A 22,781-nucleotide genomic window follows, 5' to 3' on the forward strand; every position below is an offset into this window, starting at 1 on the left:
CAACACATTACTTTATTAGATTTAGCAGCATAATGTACATTTGAGTATCTATAATCAACACAACATGACCGACTATATCACCATCCTTACAAACAATTTATATCAACCGCCAAAAAAACCACAGAAGGGTTAACCTAGATAGTAAGAAAGAGTTCTATAGCCAAAACAATCTATTTTCCATTATGAGAATCATTTCCTATCACTATACTTTGAAAATATAATTAATTGTATTATCCATATCTTCTTACTAAATATCAGCTATTTATTTACCTGAAATCTACATTTTAATATATACTCATCTATTATTATCAATTTCATTTACTTTATTTTTCAACTTTACTATTAATTTTATTCTCAATATTATTATTATCACATTATATTTTTTTATATTTTTATTTTTGTTTTTATATTTATTTTTATTTTATTTATTTTTCATTGTTCGTTTACTACTCTTCCCAAATAATCTAAATTATTTTCATAACCCGCAACAGAATCTAAATTATTTTCATAACCCGCAACAGAAACTAAAATACAGCAACTGTCTTGCCATTGATATACAAAATACCATCATATATTACTAATTCATTATTATCAGACAAAATAATTCAAAGCTGTGTTCTTTTCATCTTCAATTCATCTAGCTCCTCCCACTTTTACCCTATCCAATTAGTAGAATTAATTTATATTATATTCATCATCCATATCCAATACTAGAATATAGGAGCAAAAAGGTGGTTTCCCTGCTATACACATTTTCCAATCACAATATAATTTACATATAGCCATTTAGTATCTATAATCACTTAGAATAGAATCAATTGGGTTATGTAACAACTCTATAGACACAATTGTATCCAGCAACACAGAGAAAGGAGAAAAAAATGGACACTCCCATTATGATGTCACGAACTATGGGCATAAAAAGCCCTCAATCAAGATGGTAGACACGGACTCCATGAGGAAGACCCAGACGGGTCGATACGCGTTGGAGAGAAAAAAGCATATCATCACACCATCACACCTACAAAAAGCTACAAGACCGAGAAGACTATCCGGACGGAACATCACTGCACAGATCGGTGATCCCGTGAAGAGAAAACGAAGCCGCGCGGCTGAAAGGGAACAGACCTACAAGCAGAGCGCCGAGAGAGAAGACCGGAGGAAGAAAGAAAAGAACGGGATCAAGCACAGGAGAATAAGGTATCTGACCCCGCAGGAGGGAAGGTTCACGACGGACAGTCCCCTTGTGGGTCCCGAACTTAGTGCACCTTCCCCCCAGTGGCATGACCGCGTCCCCCCGTCAGTAGCAGTCGGTAGACGCCTGTGAGTGCAGGCGCCTCCGGCCGACTATAACGGGGAGAACTAGCGGGGAGTCCGGGGTTTCTTTATACCTTATCCCTGAACACCTTATCCCACTGATACCAACGTTGGGGTACCCCGCAGCATCGCAGCATCAAAATTAAGATCTTGCCTCCACTGGGATACACATTATTATTAGCACTGGGCTAAATTTGGAAATTGAACATTGCCTTGTTTTCCGGATAATCTACCTTATCTGTAGTTTACCTAATAACCAGTCACAACAAGGTGGAAAAGAGGTGGGATGCCACACTCTATTTCACACCAGACATTTGAAATTTTTCAATATATACTTTTCAAATCTTTTTATTCACGTTCTTCCCAAAGTTTTTTTCAACACTGTACAGATGCAGGAAGATTTTTCCTGACCTGTTATCATTTTGGACATATAGTTACCTGAAATAAAAGGTGTTTTTTTGTTTTTGTTTTTGTATTTTCCTTCATTTTTCATTTATATATACTTTTCTTTTTTCAAAAGAATAAATGTCAATTTAATTTTTATCCAAACAGTACTGTGTTTTTTCCCTTTATTCAAATCACCCATTTATTAATTTATATACACACAGGCGCAGTTGGGTAAAATTCCTTTACATATGCTCTGTACTATGCCATTGGGCATCGGCCTTGGCAGACGACGTTGCTGGCATTTCATCGTCTCGGCCATGACTAGTGGCAGCAGCTTCAGCACAAGGTGGAAGTGGATCTTGATCTTTCCCTAATTTTGGAACCTCAACATTTTTGTTCTCCATATTTTAATAGGCACAACTAAAAGGCACCTCAGGTAAACAATGCAGATGGATGGATTGGATACTAGTATACAATTATGGACGGGCTGCCGAGTGCCGACACAGAGGTAGCCACAGCCGTGAACTACCGCACTGTACTGTGTCTGCTGCTAATATATAGACTGGTTGATAAAGAGATAGTATACTCGTAACTAGTATGTATGTATAAAGAAAGAAAAAAAAACCACGGTTAGGTCACTGGTATATACAATTATGGACGGGCTGCCGAGTGCCGACACAGAGGTAGCCACAGCCGTGAACTACCGCACTGTACTGTGTCTGCTGCTAATATATAGACTGGTTGATAAAGAGATAGTATACTCGTAACTAGTATGTATGTATAAAGAAAGAAAAAAAAACCACGGTTAGGTGGTATATACAATTATGGACGGGCTGCCGAGTGCCGACACAGAGGTAGCCACAGCCGTGAACTACCGCACTGTACTGTGTCTGCTGCTAATATATAGACTGGTTGATAAAGAGATAGTATACTCGTAACTAGTATGTATGTATAAAGAAAGAAAAAAAAACCACGGTTAGGTCACTGGTATATACAATTATGGACGGGCTGCCGAGTGCCGACACAGAGGTAGCCACAGCCGTGAACTACCGCACTGTACACTGGTTGATAAAGAGATAGTAGTATACTCGTAACAACTAGTATGACGACGGTATAAAGAATGAAAAAAAAACCACGGTTAGGTGGTATATAATACAATTATGGTTGGACGGACTGCCTGCCGAGTGCCGACACAGAGGTAGCCACAGCCGTGAACTACCGCACTGTACACTGGTTGATAAAGAGATAGTAGTATACTCGTAACAACTAGTATGACGACGGTATAAAGAATGAAAAAAAAACCACGGTTAGGTGGTATATAATACAATTATGGTTGGACGGACTGCCTGCCGAGTGCCGACACAGAGGTAGCCACAGCCGTGAACTACCGCACTGTACACTGGTTGATAAAGAGATAGTAGTATACTCGTAACAACTAGTATGACGACGGTATAAAGAACGAAAAAAAAACCACGGTTAGGTGGTATATATTATAATACAATTATGGATGGACGGACTGCCTGCCGAGTTCCGACACAGAGGTAGCCACAGCCGTGAACTACCGCACTGTACACTGGTTGATAAAGAGATAGTAGTATACTCGTAACAACTAGTATGACGACGGTATAAAGAACGGAAAAAAAACCACGGTTAGGTGGTATATATTATAATACAATTATGGATGGACGGACTGCCTGCCGAGTTCCGACACAGAGGTAGCCACAGCCGTGAACTACCGCACTGTACACTGGTTGATAAAGAGATAGTAGTATACTCGTAACAACTAGTATGACGACGGTATAAAGAATGAAAAAAAAACCACGGTTAGGTGGTATATAATACAATTATGGTTGGACGGACTGCCTGCCGAGTGCCGACACAGAGGTAGCCACAGCCGTGAACTACCGCACTGTACACTGGTTGATAAAGAGATAGTAGTATACTCGTAACAACTAGTATGACGACGGTATAAAGAACGAAAAAAAAACCACGGTTAGGTGGTATATATTATAATACAATTATGGATGGACGGACTGCCTGCCGAGTTCCGACACAGAGGTAGCCACAGCCGTGAACTACCGCACTGTACACTGGTTGATAAAGAGATAGTAGTATACTCGTAACAACTAGTATGACGACGGTATAAAGAACGGAAAAAAAACCACGGTTAGGTGGTATATATTATAATACAATTATGGATGGACGGACTGCCTGCCGAGTTCCGACACAGAGGTAGCCACAGCCGTGAACTACCGCACTGTACACTGGTTGATAAAGAGATAGTAGTATACTCGTAACAACTAGTATGACTATGACGACGGTATAAAGAAAGAAAAAAAAACCACGGTTAGGTGGTATATAATACAATTATGGATGGACGGACTGCCTGCCGAGTGCCGACACAGAGGTAGCCACAGCCGTGAACTACCGCACTGTACTGTGTCTGCTGCTAATATAGACTGGTTGATAAAGAGATAGTATACAATACTACTAATATACTGGTGGTCAGGCACTGGTCACCACTAGTCACACTGGCAGTGGCACTCCTGCAGCAAAAGTGTGCACTGTTTAATTTTAATATAATATTATTTATCATGTACTCCTGGCTCCTGCTATAACAACCTGCAGTGCTCCCCAGTCTCCCCCACAATTATAAGCTTTATATACAATACATTGATGTGCAGCACACTGGGCTGAGCAGTGCACACAGACTGAGTCACTGTGTGACTGTGTATCGTTTTTTTCAGGCAGAGAACGGATATATTAAATAAAACAAACAACTGCACTGTCTCTGGTGGTCACTGGTCACTGTGGTCGTCAGTCACTAAACTCTGTCTGCACTCTGCACTCTCTTCTAATCTACAGTATCACAGCAATCTCTCTCTCTCTCTCTCTTCTAAATCTAATCTAAATGGAGAGGACGCCAGCCACGTCCTCTCCCTATCAATCTCAATGCACGTGTGAAAATGGCGGCGACGCGCGGCTCCTTATATAGAATCCGAGTCTCGCGAGAATCCGACAGCGTCATGATGACGTTCGGGCGCGCTCGGGTTAACCGAGCAAGGCGGGAAGATCCGAGTCGCTCGGACCCGTGAAAAAAAAAGTGAAGTTCGTGCGGGTTCGGATTCAAAGAAACCGAACCCGCTCATCTCTAGTAAATTACACATCTTATAATGCTTATAAATGACATAAAATCTGTATCAGGATGCCGGCGATCACAATACAGAAGTTGGCATCCCGATGTTTAAAATTCCCGACAGGGGTGAGGTAAGTATGCTATCCTGGCAGTACTGATGGTGTAATGGTTAGCATTACTGCCTCACTGAGGTCATTGGTTCGATTCCCACCATGGCCTTAACTGTGTGGAGTTTGTATATTCTCCCCATACTTGCGTGGGTTTCCTCCGGGTACTCCGGTTTCCTCCCAAAGTTCAAAAATACACTTGTAGGTTAATTGGCTCCCAACAAAATTAACCCTAGTGTGAATGTGTGTATACATGTGGTAGGGAATATTGGCCCTCATTCCGAGTTGTTCGCTCGCTAGCTGCTTTTAGCAGCATTGCACACGCTAAGCCGCCGCCCTCTGGGAGTGTATCTTAGCATAGCAGAATTGCGAAAGAAAGATTAGCAGAATTGCGAATAGAAAATTCTTAGCAGTTTCTGAGTAGCTCGAGACTTACTCCTACATTGCGATCAGTTCAGTCAGTTTCGTTCCTGGTTTGACGTCACAAACACGCCCAGCATTCAGGATCAGGGGAAATTTGAGGAAAAATTACTTCACAGAAAGGGTAGTGGACAAGTGGAATAGCCTCCCATCAGAGGTGGTAGAGGGTAAGACAGTAGAGCAATTTAAACATGCATGGGATAGACATAAGGATATAAGGATCAAATAAGGTTTGAGATAAAAAAATAAGAATTTACTCACCAATAATTCTATTTCTCGTAGTCCGTAGTGGATGCTGGGAACTCCGTAAGGACCATGGGGAATAGCGGCTCCGCAGGAGACTGGGCACAACTAAGAAAGATTTAGGACTACCTGGTGTGCACTGGCTCCTCCCTCTATGCCCCTCCTCCAGACCTCAGTTAGGAAACTGTGCCCGGAAGAGCTGACACAATAAGGAAAGGATTTGGAATCCCGCGTAAGACTCATACCAGCCACACCAATCACACCGTACAACTTGTGATACTATACCCAGTGAACAGTATGAATAACAACTGAGCCTCTTAACAGATGGCTCCAAACAATAACCCTTTGGTTAGGCAATAACTATATACAAGTATTGCAGACAATCCGCACTTGGGATGGGCGCCCAGTATCCACTACGGACTACGAGAAATAGAATTACCGGTGAGTAAATTCTTATTTTCTCTGACGTCCTAGTGGATGCTGGGAACTCCGTAAGGACCATGGGGATTATACCAAAGCTCCCAAACGGGCGGGAGAGTGCGGATGACTCTGCAGCACCGAATGAGAGAACTCCAGGTCCTCCTCAGCCAGGGTATCAAACTTGTAGAATTTAGCAAATGTGTTTGAACCCGACCAAGTAGCAGCTCGGCAAAGTTGTAAAGCCGAGACCCCTCGGGCAGCCGCCCAAGAAGAGCCCACTTTCCTCGTGGAATGGGCTTTTACCGATTTAGGATGCGGCAGTCCAGCCGCAGAATGTGCAAGTTGAATCGTACTACAGATCCAGCGAGCATTAGACTGCTTTGAAGCAGGAGCACCCAGCTTGTTGGGCGCATACAGGATAAAGAGCGAGTCAGTTTTCCTGACTCCAGCCGTCCTGGAAACATAGATTTTCAGGGCCCTGACTACGTCCAGCAACTTGGAATCCTCCAAGTCCTTAGTAGCCGCAGGCACCACAATAGGTTGGTTCAAATGAAAAGCTGATACCACCTTAGGAAGAAATTGGGGACGAGTCCTCAATTCCGGCCTATCCATATGGAAAATCAGATAAGGGCTTTTACATGACAAAGCCGCCAATTCTGACACACGCCTGGCCGAAGCCAAGGCCAACAGCATGACCACTTTCCACGTGAGATATTTTAGTTCCACGGTTTTAAGTGGCTCAAACCAATGTGACTTAAGGAAATCCAACACCACGTTGAGATCCCAAGGTGCCACTGGAGGCACAAAAGGGGGCTGAATATGCAGCACTCCTTTAACAAACGTCTGAACTTCAGGCAGTGAAGCCAGTTCTTTTTGGAAGAAAATCGACAGAGCCGAAATCTGGACCTTAATGGAACCTAATTTGAGGCCCATAGTCACCCCTGACTGTAGGAAGTGCAGAAATCGACCCAGCTGAAATTCCTCCGTTGGGGCCCTTCTGGCCTCACACCACGCAACATATTTTCGCCATATGCGGTGATAATGGTTTGCGGTCACCTCCTTCCTAGCTTTAATCAGCGTAGGGATGACTTCCTCCGGAATGCCCTTTTCCTTCAGGATCCGGCGTTCAACCGCCATGCCGTCAAACGCAGTCGCGGTAAGTCTTGGAACAGACAGGGTCCCTGCTGCAGCAGGTCCTGTCTGAGCGGCAGAGGCCATGGGTCCTCTGAGATCATTTCTTGAAGTTCTGGGTACCAAGCTCTTCTTGGCCAATCCGGAACCACAAGTATAGTTCTTACTCCTCTCCTTCTTATTATTCTCAGTACCTTGGGTATGAGAGGCAGAGGAGGGAACACATAAACCGACTGGTACACCCACAGTGTCACTAGAGCGTCCACAGCTATCGCCTGAGGGTCCCTTGACCTGGCGCAATATCTTTTTAGCTTTTTGTTGAGGCGGGACGCCATCATGTCCACCTGTGGCCTTTCCCAACGGTGTACAACCATTTGGAAGACTTCTGGATGAAGTCCCCACTCTCCCGGGTGGAGGTCGTGCCTGCTGAGGAAGTCTGCTTCCCAGTTGTCCACTCCCGGAATGAACACTGCTGACAGTGCTAACACATGATTTTCCGCCCATCGGAGAATCCTTGTGGCTTCTGCCATCGCCATCCTGCTTCTTGTGCCGCCCTGACGGTTTACATGGGCGACCGCCGTGATGTTGTCTGACTGGATCAGTACCGGCTGGTGTTGAAGCAGGGGTCTTGCCTGACTTAGGGCATTGTAAATGGCCCTTAGTTCCAGAATATTTATGTGTAGGGAAGTCTCCTGACTCGTCCATAGTCCTTGGAAGTTTCTTCCCTGTGTGACTGCCCCCCAACCTCGAAGGCTGGCATCCGTGGTCACCAGGACCCAGTCCTGTATGCCGAATCTGCGGCCCTCTAGAAGATGAGCACTCTGCAGCCACCACAACAGCGACACCCTGGTCCTTGGAGACAGGGTTATCAGCCGATGCATCTGAAGATGCGATCCGGACCACTTGTCCAACAGATCCCACTGAAAGATCCTTGCATGGAACCTTCCGAATGGAATTGCTTCGTAAGAAGCCACCATCTTTCCCAGGACTCGCGTGCAGTGGTGCACCGACACCTGTTTTGGTTTTAGGAGGTCTCTGACTAGAGATGACAACTCCTTGGCCTTCTCCTCCGGGAGAAACACTTTTTTCTGTTCTGTGTCCAGAACCATCCCCAGGAACAGTAGACGCGTTGTAGGAACCAGCTGCGACTTTGGAATATTCAGGATCCAGCCGTGCTGTTGTAGCACTTCCCGAGCTAATGCTACTCCGATCAACAACTGTTCCCTGGACCTCGCCTTTATAAGGAGATCGTCCAAGTACGGGATAATTATAACTCCCTTTTTCCGATGGAGTATCATCATTTCGACCATTACCTTGGTAAATACCCTCGGTGCCGTGGACAGACCAAACGGCAACGTCTGGAATTGGTAATGACAGTCCTGTACCACAAATCTGAGGTACTCCTGGTGAGGAGGGTAAATGGGGACATGCAGGTAAGCATCCTTGATGTCCAGTGATACCATGTAATCCCCTCGTCCAGGCTTGCAATCACCGCCCTGAGCGATTCCGTCTTGAACTTGAACCTTCTTATATAAGTGTTGAAGGATTTTAAATTTAAAATGGGTCTCACCGAACCGTCCGGTTTCGGTACCACAAACATTGTGGAATAGTAACCCCGTCCTTGTTGAAGGAGGGGTACCTTGATTATCACCTGCTGAGAATACAGCTTGTGAATCGCCTCCCTCCCTGTCCGGGGGAGCTGTCGGCAAGGCAGATTTGAGGAAACGGCGAGGGGGAGACGTCTCGAATTCCAGCTTGTACCCCTGAGATACTATTTGTAGAATCCAGGGATCCACCCGTGAGCGAGCCCACTGGTCGCTGAAGTTCCTGAGACGGGCCCCCACCATACCTGGCTCCGCCTGTGGAGCCCCAGCGTCATGCGGTGGACTTAGAGGAAGCGGGGGAGGACTTTTGTTCCTGGGAACTGACTGTATGTTGCAGCTTTTTCCCTCTACCTCTGCCTCTGGGCAGAAAGGACTCGCCTCTAACCCGCTTGCCTTTCTGGGGCCGAAAGGACTGTACCTGATAATACGGTGCTTTCTTTGGCTGTGAGGGAACATGGGGTAAAAATGCTGACTTCCCAGCTGTCGCTGTGGAAACGAGGTCCGAGAGACCATCCCCAAACAACTCCTCACCCTTGTAAGGCAAAACTTCCATGTGCCTTTTAGAATCTGCATCTCCGGTCCACTGCCGAGTCCACAATCCTCTCCTGGCAGAAATGGACATTGCGTTTATTTTAGATGCCAGCCGGCAAATATCCCTCTGTGCATCTCTCATGTATAAGACAGCGTCTTTAATATGCTCTACGGTTAGCAATATAGTGTCCCTGTCTAGGGTATCAATGTTTTCCGACAGGGAATCTGACCACGCAGCTGCAGCACTGCACATCCATGCTGAAGCAATAGCCGGTCTCAGTATAATTCCTGAGTGTGTATATACAGACTTCAGGATAGCCTCCTGCTTTCTATCCGCAGGCTCCTTTAGGGCGGCCGTGTCCGGAGACGGAAGTGCCACCTTTTTTGACAGACGTGTGAGCGCTTTATCCACCCTAGGGGATGTCTCCCAACGTGACCTGTCCTCTGGCGGGAAAGGGTACGCCATTAGTAACTTTTTAGAAATTACCAGTTTCTTATCGGGGGAAGCCCACGCTTCTTCACACACTTCATTTAATTCATCAGATGGGGGAAAAACCACTGGTAGCTTTTTCTCCCCAAACATAATACCCTTTTTTGTGGTACCTGGGGTAATATCAGAAATGTGCAACACATTTTTCATTGCCGTAATCATATAACGAGTGGCTCTATTGGAATGTACACTAGTCTCATCGTCGTCGACACTGGAGTCAGTATCCGTGTCGACATCTGTGTCTGCCATCTGAGGTAGTGGGCGTTTTAGAGCCCCTGATGGCTTTTGAGACGCCTGGGCAGGCACGGGCTGAGAAGCCGGCTGTCCCACATCTGCTATGTCGTCAAACCTTTTATGTAAGGAGTTGACACTGTCGCGTAATTCCTTCCACATGTCCATCCATTCAGGTGTCGACCCCGCAGGGGGTGACATCACATTTATCGGCACCTGCTCCGCCTCCACATAAGCCTCCTCATCAAACATGTCGACACAGCCGTACCGACACACCGCACACACACAGGGAATGCTCTGACTGAGGACAGGACCCCACAAAGTCCTTTGGGGAGACAGAGAGAGAGTATGCCAGCACACACCAGAGCGCTATATAATGCAGGGATACACACTACACACAGTGATTTTTCCCCTATAGCTGCTATAATACACAGTTTGCGCCTACATTTAGTGCCCCCCCTCTCTTTTTTACCCTATTGAGCCTGGAAACTGCAGGGGAGAGCCTGGGAAGCGTCCTTCCAGCGGAGCTGTGAGAGGAAATGGCGCCAGTGTGCTGAGGGAGATAGCCCCGCCCCCTTCTCGGCGGCCTTCTCCCGCTTTTTTCAGGATATTTTTGGCAGGGGATTTTACACATATATAGTCTTACTGACTATATTATGTGTTTTTTTTTGCCAAGCTAAGGTGCTCTTATTGCAGCCCAGGGCGCCCCCAGCGCCCTGCACCCATCAGTGACCGGAGTGTGTGGTGTGCATGGGGAGCAATGGCGCACAGCTGCAGTGCTGTGCGCTACCTTAATGAAGACCGGAGTCTTCAGCCGCCGATTTCCTGGACGTTCTTCTTGCTTCTGGCTCTGCCATGGGGGACGGCGGCGCGGCTCCGGGACCTGACGACCGAGGCTGGGCCTGTGTTCGATCCCTCTGGAGCTAATGGTGTCCAGTAGCCTAAGAAGCCCAAGCTAGCTGCAAGCAGGTAGGTTCGCTTCTTCTCCCCTCAGTCCCTCGTAGCAGTGAGTCTGTTGCCAGCAGATCTCACTGAAAATAAAAAACCTAAATATACTTTCTTTTCTAAGAGCTCAGGAGAGCCCCTAGTGTGCAACCAGCTCGGCCGGGCACACAATTCTAACTGAGGTCTGGAGGAGGGGCATAGAGGGAGGAGCCAGTGCACACCAGGTAGTCCTAAATCTTTCTTAGTTGTGCCCAGTCTCCATGGTCCTTACGGAGTTCTCAGCATCCACTAGGACGTCAGAGAAATATTGTTAAAAAATAAAAGGGGCTGACTAGTTGGGCCAAATGGTTCTTATCTGCCGTCAAATTCTATGTTTCTATTTATGCACCGCAATGCGCAGGCGCGTCGCATAGGTATAAAGCGGGTCGCCTCTCTGCGATGGGTTTGTGTGAAGAATCCATTCGCACGGGTGTTCGCTAGGAGATTGACAGGAAGAGGACGTTTGTGGGTGGCAACTGGCCGTTTTCAGGGAGTGGTTGGAAAAACGCAGGCGTGTCCAATCATTTGCAGGGAGGGTTCCTGACGTCAATTCCGGTCCCGGACAGGCTGATGCGATCACAACAGCTGAGTAAGTCTTGGGCTGCGCAGGGACTGCACAAGGGGGATAATTCCAAGTTGATTGCAGCAGGAAATTTTTTAGCAGTTGGGCAAAACCATGTGCACTGCAGGGGGGGCAGATATAACATTTGCAGAGAGAGTTAGATTTGGGTGGGTTATTTTGTTTCTGTGCAGGATAAATACTGGCTGCCTTATTTTTACACTGCAATTTAGATTGCAGATTGAACTCACCACACCCAAATCTAACTCTTTCTGCAAATGTTATATCTGCCTCCCCTGCAGTGCACATGGTTTTGCCCAACTGCTAAAAAATTTCCTGCTGCGATCAACTTGGAATTACCCCCATGATCTGTTTGTACAGCTCTGCTACACATGCGTTCGCACACTTGCACAGCTAAAATACACTCCCCCTGAAGGCAGCGACTATGTGATTGCAGCAGTGCAAAAATCGCTTGCTAGCAATCAGGTCTGAATTAGGCCCAGTGTACAGAAGGTATCACTCATTGCACTGCTGCATTAAAGGAGCACTCCAAGTACAATATTACAGTTAAGCTTTTTTTTTCACATTGCAGGAGCTCCTCATTTCTCCAGACAGATCCCAACTCATTCAGCTAACATCATCCAGCTGAAATTGTCTGCCAGATAGGAGTGTTAACATGTGGACCAAGCATCATGCATGTCTGTGCCCCCAGTGCTGGGAAATCTTTCCGGGTGTAGTTCCAAGGGATACCTTAAGGTGGAGGTGAAGCTTTAATATTTAACTGTCAGTGCTCCTTTAAATAATATACATAAAAGGAGCACAAATATATTATACTAGGTGATTCATCACGCCCTATGGGTGCTCTTCACACCGTGGTAAGGGGCTACGCCCCCTTAAACCTTGCACACCCTTGTGGCGTGCAATATTTGTAATATATGATGTATTACCTCCAATCGTAGTGGTTTTATATTATACGGACAAAGGGCGTGCGATGGTTAAGGGGGGTCATAGCCCAATGCAACGGCATGAACAGCGCACGCAGGGCCTGATGACAGTAGGTGCTGTGGTTGATGGACTGGCGGGTGCGGGGGTGCCGCGGGTGGGGGAGGGGCGGTTGCAGGGATGCCGCGGGTTGTAGAGGGGCTAGTGCGGTGGTGCGGCGGGTGGGGGAGGGGTGGGTGCGTGGGTGCCGCGGGTGAGGGTTTGGAGCCACCGCGGTTGGGGAAGGAGCGGTTGTGGGGGCCGCGGGTGGGTGATCGGTGGGTGCGGTGGTGCCGCGGGTGGAGGAGGGTTGGGTGTGGAGGTGCTGTGGTGGGGTCCAGAGCCCCCGCGGGTGGTGGTGGCGAGGTGTGGGGTTGCCGCGGATGGGGCCCGGAGGTACTGATAGTGGGGGAGGGGCGAGTAATGCTTCTCCTGCTTCTCCTCCTGGAAGCAGCTAAGCTGCTGTCCTCCCTTTGGCAGTGGCTCTCCCGGAGACTCGCACAGCAGCCAAGCAGCCAGTCACTATTGTTAGCGCCGGTGTCCCAACGTGCCACATTACAGGGAAGATGCACTCAATAAACTACAGCTCCCAGCAGGCCTTAGCACCGGAATGCTTTGGCGCTAAGGGCTGCTGGGAGCTGCAGTTTATTTAGTGCGTCTACTTCCCTGTAATGCGGCGCTTTGGGACACCGGGGATAACAATAGTGACTGGCTGGCAGAACTGACTGACTCGCTGAATCAATGTAGAAGGTGAGAGTGCAGTGCAGTGTCAGTGACACTGCACACCCACTGCACTGCACAACACTGTCAACTTTTACATTGGTTCAGCGTCCAGACATTACCCTCCCACTCTATCACCTACTCTATCTGTTACATTAGCCATCTCGGGGCTTCCAGGCTGGCAGCCCAGGTGCTCTGTTGCGAAGTCAGGGCCTCTGGGGATCTGGTCATGGCTGTGGCACGGAGGCACTTCTGTGACATCACACGCAGAGGAGGTTCCGGGGCTCAGAGAGTATGTGGCACAGGGAGGGCTATAAAAGCCTTTTCCGCTGCGCGCTTTCATACACATCTAGGCCGGTGGCCGCAGCAGCTTTTGTTCCACCTGCGCCGCTGCTAGGGACATAGGATGCTGCAATAAAATATTTTTTTTTCCCTATCTACAGCGCAGAGACTTGCTGCAGATGCAGTGGCATACCCTCCGACTGTACCTTTTTGGCAGGTACAGTTAATTTTTTTATGGTCTGTACCAAATTTTGGCTCTCCAAACTTACATTGAAAGTATAGGAAAAAGGGCGTGGCCACGCCCCTTTTTGAATTTGTAGCGATTTTTATGTGTAAATTGTTGGAGGGTATGTTGCTGCAGATGCAGTGGGCCTATTTTGGGGTGTGGACCTGGAGCTGCAGCTCCATCAGCCCCATTGTTAATCCCGCCCTGGGAACATACAGCAGCAAAAGGGCAGAGCCTCCCACTGGATGTAACCTGTGCGGGAGGGCGTTTCTCGCCCAATCAGCTGTGGACTGGGTGTGATAAACGTGCTGCTAACCCAATGAGAGCTCCTAGCCACGCCCAGCGTTATCCACACAGTCACAGAGTGACAGATCTGGGCTATTATATAGGAGATTGCCCACTGGCACTGTATAACCCTGCAGTACCTCTAGGTGCATGTGATTTCTCATAATGAAAAGTGTCCATGATTGAAACAAGCTCCCTGGCCATCACAGGGCACCTTTCTCCTAAATGTTCAGTCCTTGACCCAAAACTTCCAATGCAGGGCCGGATTAAACCTTGGGGGTGCCCGAAGCACTTTAGACAGGGTGGCCCCGGTGAAGGGGGTGGGTGTATATAAGAATGTGCATACCGCCCAACATCACCTATTCCAGGAGTGAAAAAATGCTCTTTTACATGGACTTCCCTATTAAGATATGATTGTAGTCACCTGTGTTGAACTATTTAATTGATAAGAAAGATGTTTCAACACGGGTGGTTGTAATCATAACTTAAGAATTTTGTCCCTACTGGAATGGGTCATGCTGGGATGTATGGATTGTGTATATTAAATTTAGGCCAATGATGTATATTAGATTTAAACTAATAGTTTACTATTGCCTGGGTACTGTTTATAGCTCCATCTAATTGAAAGACAACTATTTTATAAAATGTACTTATAGTGGAACAGAGACAACTTAAACAACCTTAAAATACACATAGAAAAATAAAATCTATAATTTATCTTGTCACATGCAAAAATAGCAGCAGCCTCTGCACTACTTACACACTGGGACAGGACTCAGAAGGACTGTGTGTGTGTGTGTGTGTGTGTGTGTGTGTGTGTGTGTGTGTGTGTGTGTGTGTGTCTCTCTAGACATTCATTAGTTAACAAATTACACAGGACTCAGACACCCAGGTGTGGAGACATCCGTAAGTGCAACAGGGATCCCACCCTGTGTCACAGCTCTCTCCACCCTCTTATCGCTCCAGACCAGTTAATAGTTCATGAAATCTGATACTCCTGTGTCTCTGCCTGTATTACATACTCTTCTGCTCGCATTCTGGCTGTCTGGTTCTGCTGTTGCATAAGAGGGAAAGCTAGTGATGTCAGTGTGCTCTGGCCGGGGGGGCTCCTGACAGAGTGGGGCCCAGGGTACAGTATGCCATGCACCCCCCCCCCCCCCCCCTTTAATCTGGCTATGTTCCAATGTCCAAAGCTGTGTCAGATATACTGATTAGGATTATAGCCAGGAAGGTGGAGAAATCCATTACAAATGTTGTATATACTTGATGCCAAGTTATTGCTGATGTAAGTCTTATTAGGAACTAAGGGGGAGGTACAGTATCACTTGGATATGAATTAGCCCCTTCATAGAAGGGTCATATGAGTCACCGTACAACATGCGTCCGGTGTTTATACATAGCTCAACCAAATCTATCTGAAGAATGTGAATGTATCAATTCTTGCCTGGGGAGCAGGTGTGTGTGTGGGGAGCATCTAACATCTGCTGCAGTCTCCCTCCTTGTACGTAAGCTTGGTGTGTGTTTGCAGTCTGTCCTAAAAGTACAAGAGCGGATAAATTATAAGTCCCCTGGAGAAGAGAGAGCCAACTTCCATGGTCACAAAGAGACCTTTTCGTGGTGTGTGTTTGCAGTCTGTCCTAAGAGTACAAGAGCGGATAAATTATAAGTCCCCTGGAGAAGAGAGATCCAACTTCCATGGTCACAAAGAGACCTTTTTTGATCATTTTCTGCCACCCACGTTGCACTATACAAGTCAGACTGCTATAACCCATTTACTGTACAGCATCTGATTGGCACATTGCCTCATAGTACTAATGAAGCATCATGGTGTAATTTGAAAAGCACAGTCAGTGGACGGGCATAGATCTGGAGCATCTATGTTGGGCATAAATATTCCTGTACCATTGGTAGCTATATCTTGCCCCCCTCTCATCCTATTAGCGCTTCACCAAGAAAAATTGATGTCCTATTTATCGCTTACACAACATGAATAGTATAGTATCTGAGATTTATTACACAAATCAACTTATTTAGCACAATTTTAGAACTTCTAATGGAATATATTTTCCAGCCAAACATGCTGGACATGTTTTTTAAAAAGCAGGAAAAGTCAATGACAATCAGTGCTAAAGAAACCCCAAGATGGCAACTGTCATGTATCTCTCCAGGTCCAAACTTTACTGAGAACCGTGTTGTTCCGTGTTTACATTCTCTGGCATGTTATCTAATTTTTCAATCACAGAAATTTACTAAAGCAGAGGTTCTCAAATGCGGCCCTCAAGGCCCCCCTATGGTCCAAGTTTTAGGTATATCCATGGCTCAGCACAGATGACTAAATCAAATTGACTGAGGAACTAATTAAGTCACCTACGGCCAAGCATGGATATACTTAAAACCCGGACCATTGTGGTGGCTTGAGGACCACGGTTGAAAACCTCTGTACTAAAGGAAAACACAGTAGTGTTCTATCAAATCAAACTTCCAGACATGGACTATCATGGAAAAAATGATTAATGCACCATCGCCAAACTCACAAGTACTTTCCATAGGAAACAATACAACATGGAAATTTTATATGAATTGTGTTGCCAACACGCACAAGATTTACAGTATGTAGACTTGGCCCAAAATTTAAGTTTTAAATTGTCCCCCTCCTCAGAAGCGTGTTTGCATGTGCAAGTTCTTGAAATGATTGTGCACACAATTATGATGCCTATATAAGGGGCAACATCAGCTGCATTCATTTCTTTCTATTTTAAAATTGGCTAAGTATGTGTTGTAACTTTTGAACCATAGCTGCAATTTCAAATCTGTTTGCATCAATAAACTTTTCAACAAATTCTGATGTTGTTTGACATGTTAAACGACCCCCTTTCCATTTAAAAAAAACTGACTTAGATTCAAGATGGCCGATTTCAAGATGGCACCCATATTCGGTACATACCACAAAAGATAGCCCACCTCACCCATACCTTACTGGAGTATTCAGTTTTCCCATTTCCTGCACAGTTTTTGAAACAAAAGGTGTACTGTGACTTTTGAATCACCCTGCACATAAGACCACTAGATCAGTGATAGAATGTATATTTGAACTATTAAAAACTCGGTTCTGTTGTCTTGACAAATCTGGTGGGATTTTGCTATATTCTTTAGATACAATTTGAAATATTGTGCTCAGCTGCTGTGTATTACATAATTTGTGTTTGCAGCAGCCACTCCTGGCTGATTATGCAGTACACAGTGAGCAAGAGGTGAAAATTCTGGTATAGGGTGACAGTCAGGGCACAGAAAGTGGGAGGCAGGTCAGGGAGGAGCGAATGAGAGAGCGTTTTTCCAGTAAATATTTGGATACCTAACTTTTGTATGGTTGCTTGATGGTACCGAATTGCATTTGTTTGTGATTTTATTAGCCGAAGGAAGTTGTCATGGAAGCAATTGCTGGCTTCCATCATAAGTAGCTGTGTGTCATGGAAACTGTTGTTAGAATCCCTTATTTTTTCCAATGAGTTGCTGATTAGCACAAGTTCTGTTGCTTGCTTACTCATGTTGCTGGAACACCTGTGGGATGTCTTGTCATTTGACTGGACCAGAAGGTGTGGTAGGGGCTAGTAGGGGTGTTGAAGCTGGGTATGTGGGTGTTGGGGGGGTTCAAGGGTATATATTTAGTGTGACCATGACATCTTGTCCCTCTTCAGCAGAGGTTCTCAAACTTGGTCCTCGGGGGCACACACAGTGCATGTTTTGCAGGTCTCCTCACAGAATCGCAAGTGAAATAATTAGCTCCACCTGTGGACCTTTTAAAATGTGTCAGTGAGTAATTAATACACCTGTGCACCTGCTGGGTTACCTGCAAAACATGCACTGTGTGTGCCCCCGAGGACCGAGTTTGAGAACCTCTGCTCTACAGTCTGAACATCTGATGGTGGCTCCACACAGCCAGCAATATTGACTTTGGAACCAATGACAAATAAGTGACTAAGAGGGTCATTCAGACCCAGCCGCTAATGCTACCCACAGTGCAGTTTGCCAATGGTGGCAAACTGCACATGCGCAGCGGCTGCACAGACACACACATTGCGGTTGCATTCCCGATCAATGTGACCGCAATGTGATTGACAGTGGCGGGCGTTTTTTGGGGCGGCTATGCGGTGTTGGTAGGCGGGGCAAACGGGGCATGCCGAGACCGTTTTTGGGGCGGCAGTGTGACGTCACATGCAGCCGCTCTAATAAATAAATGGCTGCTGACCGCCTGACAGTGCAGGCTGGCTGCACTGCCAGGGGTCAACTTTTGTTTAGATGCGTCCGCAATTTGATTACAGATGCATCGGGAGGCGGCCTCACACATGCTGGGCGGCCTTGGCCTGTGCTGGACGGCCCCCAGCATGTGCAATGATGAACGCAGATCTGGCTGCGTATGCATCTGCGTTCATCTCTGAATAACCCCCTAAGTAATTTTTTGTATGTTTAAAACTAATCTAAAACTTTGCTTTCTACTACTTTTTTTTATCTAAAGGCAGTCAAACTGCTGTTTTTTTTAAATATAACTACACTTGGACTGTCCACTCACCCCTATAAAGATGGTCATGTCTTCAGGATAATTGTGTTAATAGGTTTTCTTTTGTTGTAGTGTGCAATGTTACTGTGTTTGTGTTCAATTTGTGGAGAGAGGAGTCCTACAGTGTCATCCAAATTGGGCAATGGAACCCTTTTTGTTGCTTCCACTTTAGCTGTGGGCTGTTTACGTCTTGGTGGGGTTTTTTTTCTTTGGATGGACCTACAGGCAATTTATTTTATTTTTTTGCATTAAAAAACCATAACACGCTGCAATGTTACTTTCATGATGTTTTTACCAGTCACTCCCTCATCTGCACTTTCCATTTCCCTTCTGGGGTGTCTGCCTGATTCTGTGGGAGGTGCTGTCAAAATGTAAAAACTATACACACATTTAAAAATATGCATATTTATTTAGAAAAATTAGTTTGCTATAAAATATTTTTTATTTATGCTAAAAAATGCATACATATGTGTTTTATTATATAAAACTAATAAGCATTTGCCTGCACATTGTATTCATATCAATTGTACCCTTCAAATATTCAAATATATAGAGAGACTATTGCACAACTTTTTTGTGACAATAAAAATATTTAGCCAATAGGGTATGGTAACAAAATCAATAAGCAAATGCTGTTGTAGTGGTATCAAGATGGTAGATAAACAGTACTTAGGTCTACAGTCAATAGGTTGACTACTCTTGGTCAACATGGTCAAGGTCGACATAGAAAAGGATTGATACGGTACATGTCAACACATGAAAAGGTTGACATGAATTTTTTACAATTTTTTTTATTTTTAACTTTTTCATACTTTACATTCCACGTGGAGTACGATTCCGAATAGTAACATGGTGAGCAAAGCGAGCCATGCAAGGGGGCGGGGTCCCATGTCCATGTCAACCAATAGTGGTTGACCTATTGACTGTTGACCTTATCCAGGTTGAACCATTGATCCATAACCGTTGTAGTATACTTCTCAGCATGACCAACATCATTAAGAGAAAGGCTGCATTAACATACAGAGTAAGATAGTAACATAGTATCTAAGGTTGAAAAAAGACAATTTGTCCATCGAGTTCAACCTATTTGTGGACTCCTATGCAGGATTATTTGGTATAAAATTTTGACTGATGCTGATGTCTGCCGTTAGGTTTTATCCCTCTTTTTTATAATAACTATAGTGCGTGACTATGCACCATAACCCCGGATATCCTTATCCATTAGGAATTTATCTAATCCATTCTCAAAGGTGTTGACTGAGTCCACCATTACAACTCCCTCAGGCAGGGAATTCCAAACACGTATCGTTCTTATCGTGAAAAAGCCTTTACGCCTTATTGTGCGGAATCTTCTCTAACCTGAGCGAGTGTCCACGAGTTCTCTGTGTTGATCTAACCAAAAACAGGTCCTGCGCAAGATCTGTGTATTGTCCCCTTATATATTTGTAGACGTTGATCAGGTCCTTTCTTAGTCTCCTCTTTTCCAATGTAAACATGCCTAGCCTTGCAAGCCTTTCCTCATATTCCAGCATCTCCATGCCCTTATTATTTTTGTAGCATGGTGCCCAGAATTGTACACAGTATTCAAGGTGTGGGCTCGCTAGTGATTTATACAACAGGAGTATAACACTCTTGTCCCTACCATCAATTCCCTGTTTTATGCATGCTAATATCTTATTAGCCTTCTTTGCTGCAATCCTACTTTGGGTACTACTGCTTAGTTTGCTATGAGGACACCTATGTCCTTTTCCAGTACAGAATCCCCTAATTTTACCCCATTTAGTATGTAGGTGTTATTTTTGTTCTTGTTACCACAGTGCATTACCTTACACTTGTCTGTATTGAAGCGCATTCTCCATTTCGCTGCCCATGCTTCTAGTTTAACTAAGTCGTTCTGAAGCGACTCAGCATCCCCCTCCGTATTTATAACTTTACACAATTTGGTATCATCTGCAAAAATTGACACCATGCTCTCCAGACCTTCCGTTAATGAAAATATTGAACAATAGCAGTCCTAATACTGAGCCTTGTGGCACACCACTTAACACTTCAGTCCAATTTGAAAAAGATCCATTAACCACAATGCGCTGCTCCCTATTATCTAACCAATTTTTGATCCAAGTGCATATTGTGCTTCCTAGCCCTATTTCTTGTAGCTTGTATATAAGTCTCATGTGTGGTACAGTGTCGAAAGCTTTCGCAAAGTGTAAAAAGATTACACCCACCTCTTTACCCTGATCTAAGTTTGCACTTACTGTTTCATAAAAGCCAAGTAAATTGGTTTGACAGAATCTGTCCTTCACAAATCCATGTTGATTCCTTTTAATGACTTTATTGACTTCAAGGAACTGCTGAATACTATCTCTTAGAATACCTTCCAATACTTTCCCCACTACAAATGTAAGACTAACTGGTCTATAATTACCTGGTTCAGCTTTACTTCCCTTTTTTAATATAGGCACTGCTTCCGCTATACGCAAGTCTTTGGGAACCATACCTGATATTACTGAATCCTTAAAGATCAAAAATAGCGGTTTTGCAAGTTCAGTGTAAAGCTCCATTAGAACCCTTGGGTGAATTCCTCCGGGACCCGGTGACTTATTGATCTTTAAATGTTTTAATCAGTCACAGACTACCTCCTTGCTTAAATAAGTACCTATCAGTGGGATATTCTCATTATTGAGATTGTGTTATTCCCTGAATTGGGTCCTCTCTAGTAAATACTGTTGAAAAAAACTCATTTAGTGTGTCCGCTATGTCATTATCATTTTTGCTTAAGACTCCCATCTTGTCTTTTAAAGGGCCTATACTCTCCTTCTTTAATCTCTTGCTATTAATATATTTAAATAATTTTTTGGGATTCGCTTTGCTTTCCTTTGTTACTAGTTTTTCAGTTTCTACTTTAGCCGCTCTTATTTCCTTTTTGCATATTTTGTTACAGTCCTTATAGTGCTGAAATGACTCCGCTTCCCCGTCAGATTCGTATTTTTTAAATGCTCGCCTTTTCTTGCCCATAAGTTCCTTAATCTTTTTGTTATGCCACATCGGGTAATGATTTTTATTCCTTTTTTTGCTGCTCGTAGGAATAAATTTGAGAGTATTTTTAGCTAGCAGGAATTTTAGTACATCCCATTTCTCCGTAGTATTTTTTCCTAGAAACAAACCTTCCCATTCAATATCCCTGAAAAATACCCTCATCATCATTACCAATCTACGGCACACTATGTTGTGTAGTTCCACAACAACTGCATACCTTCCAACTGTACCAATTTTGGTGGGACAGTCCCATTTTTTTGGCACTGTCCCACCTGTAGGCTGTAGTGTCCCGTGGTGGGAGGGGCAGTTGGGAGACCCCCTATCACGCATGAGTGCAGCATCTATTCACAGGAGATACGGACTTAGGGCATGGCCAGCAGCTCCCAGAGTACTGGCCATGCCTCCACAATGACAAAAACAGGAAGCGTGACTCGCAATTGCAGCATGTGCTATGAGGCCACACCCCCTAACTGTTAGACCATACCCCTTAATTATGAGCACATACCTGCAATGCACACAGGTGTCCCTCTTCCATGCAGCCAGAGTTAGGGAGGTATGTAACTTGGGTGGTGTTTTTGGACAAGCCCTGGTTTACTTACATGAAAAACCTACATTTTCTTTTGCCTTTTTTTTTCACTTTTAGGGCCCAGTTCAAGGTTGATTGCAAAACAACATTTTCTTCTAATGGGCAAAACAATGTGCACTGCAGGTGGGGCAGATATAACATGTGCAGAGAGAGTTAGATTTGGGTGGGTTATTTTGTTTCTGTGCAGGATAAATACTGGCTGCTTTATTTTTACACTGCAATTTAGGTTTCAGTTTGGATGCACCCCACCCAAATCTAACTCTCTGCACATGTTATATCTGCCCCTCCTACAGTGCACATGGGTTTTCCCATTAGAGGAAAATGTTGTTTTGCAATCAACCTTGAATTAGGCCCATAGTTTTAAAAAGTGTGCAAACAAAAAGACCCCGCCATTTTGACTTTGATTTGGCGCTTAATGTCTGGGAAGCGCTTCTTACAGGTCTCCTCATTGGGCTTTACAGGATCAACCGCATTCACACCAGTCACCACTCCTTCCCAGATCTTTGACTTGCGGCGAGCCAAAGTGCGGACTGCCTGACGCGCAAAATAA

Source organism: Pseudophryne corroboree, chromosome 6 (assembly GCF_028390025.1).
Source record: "Pseudophryne corroboree isolate aPseCor3 chromosome 6, aPseCor3.hap2, whole genome shotgun sequence".
In the NCBI taxonomy this organism is placed as follows: Eukaryota; Metazoa; Chordata; class Amphibia; order Anura; family Myobatrachidae; genus Pseudophryne; species Pseudophryne corroboree.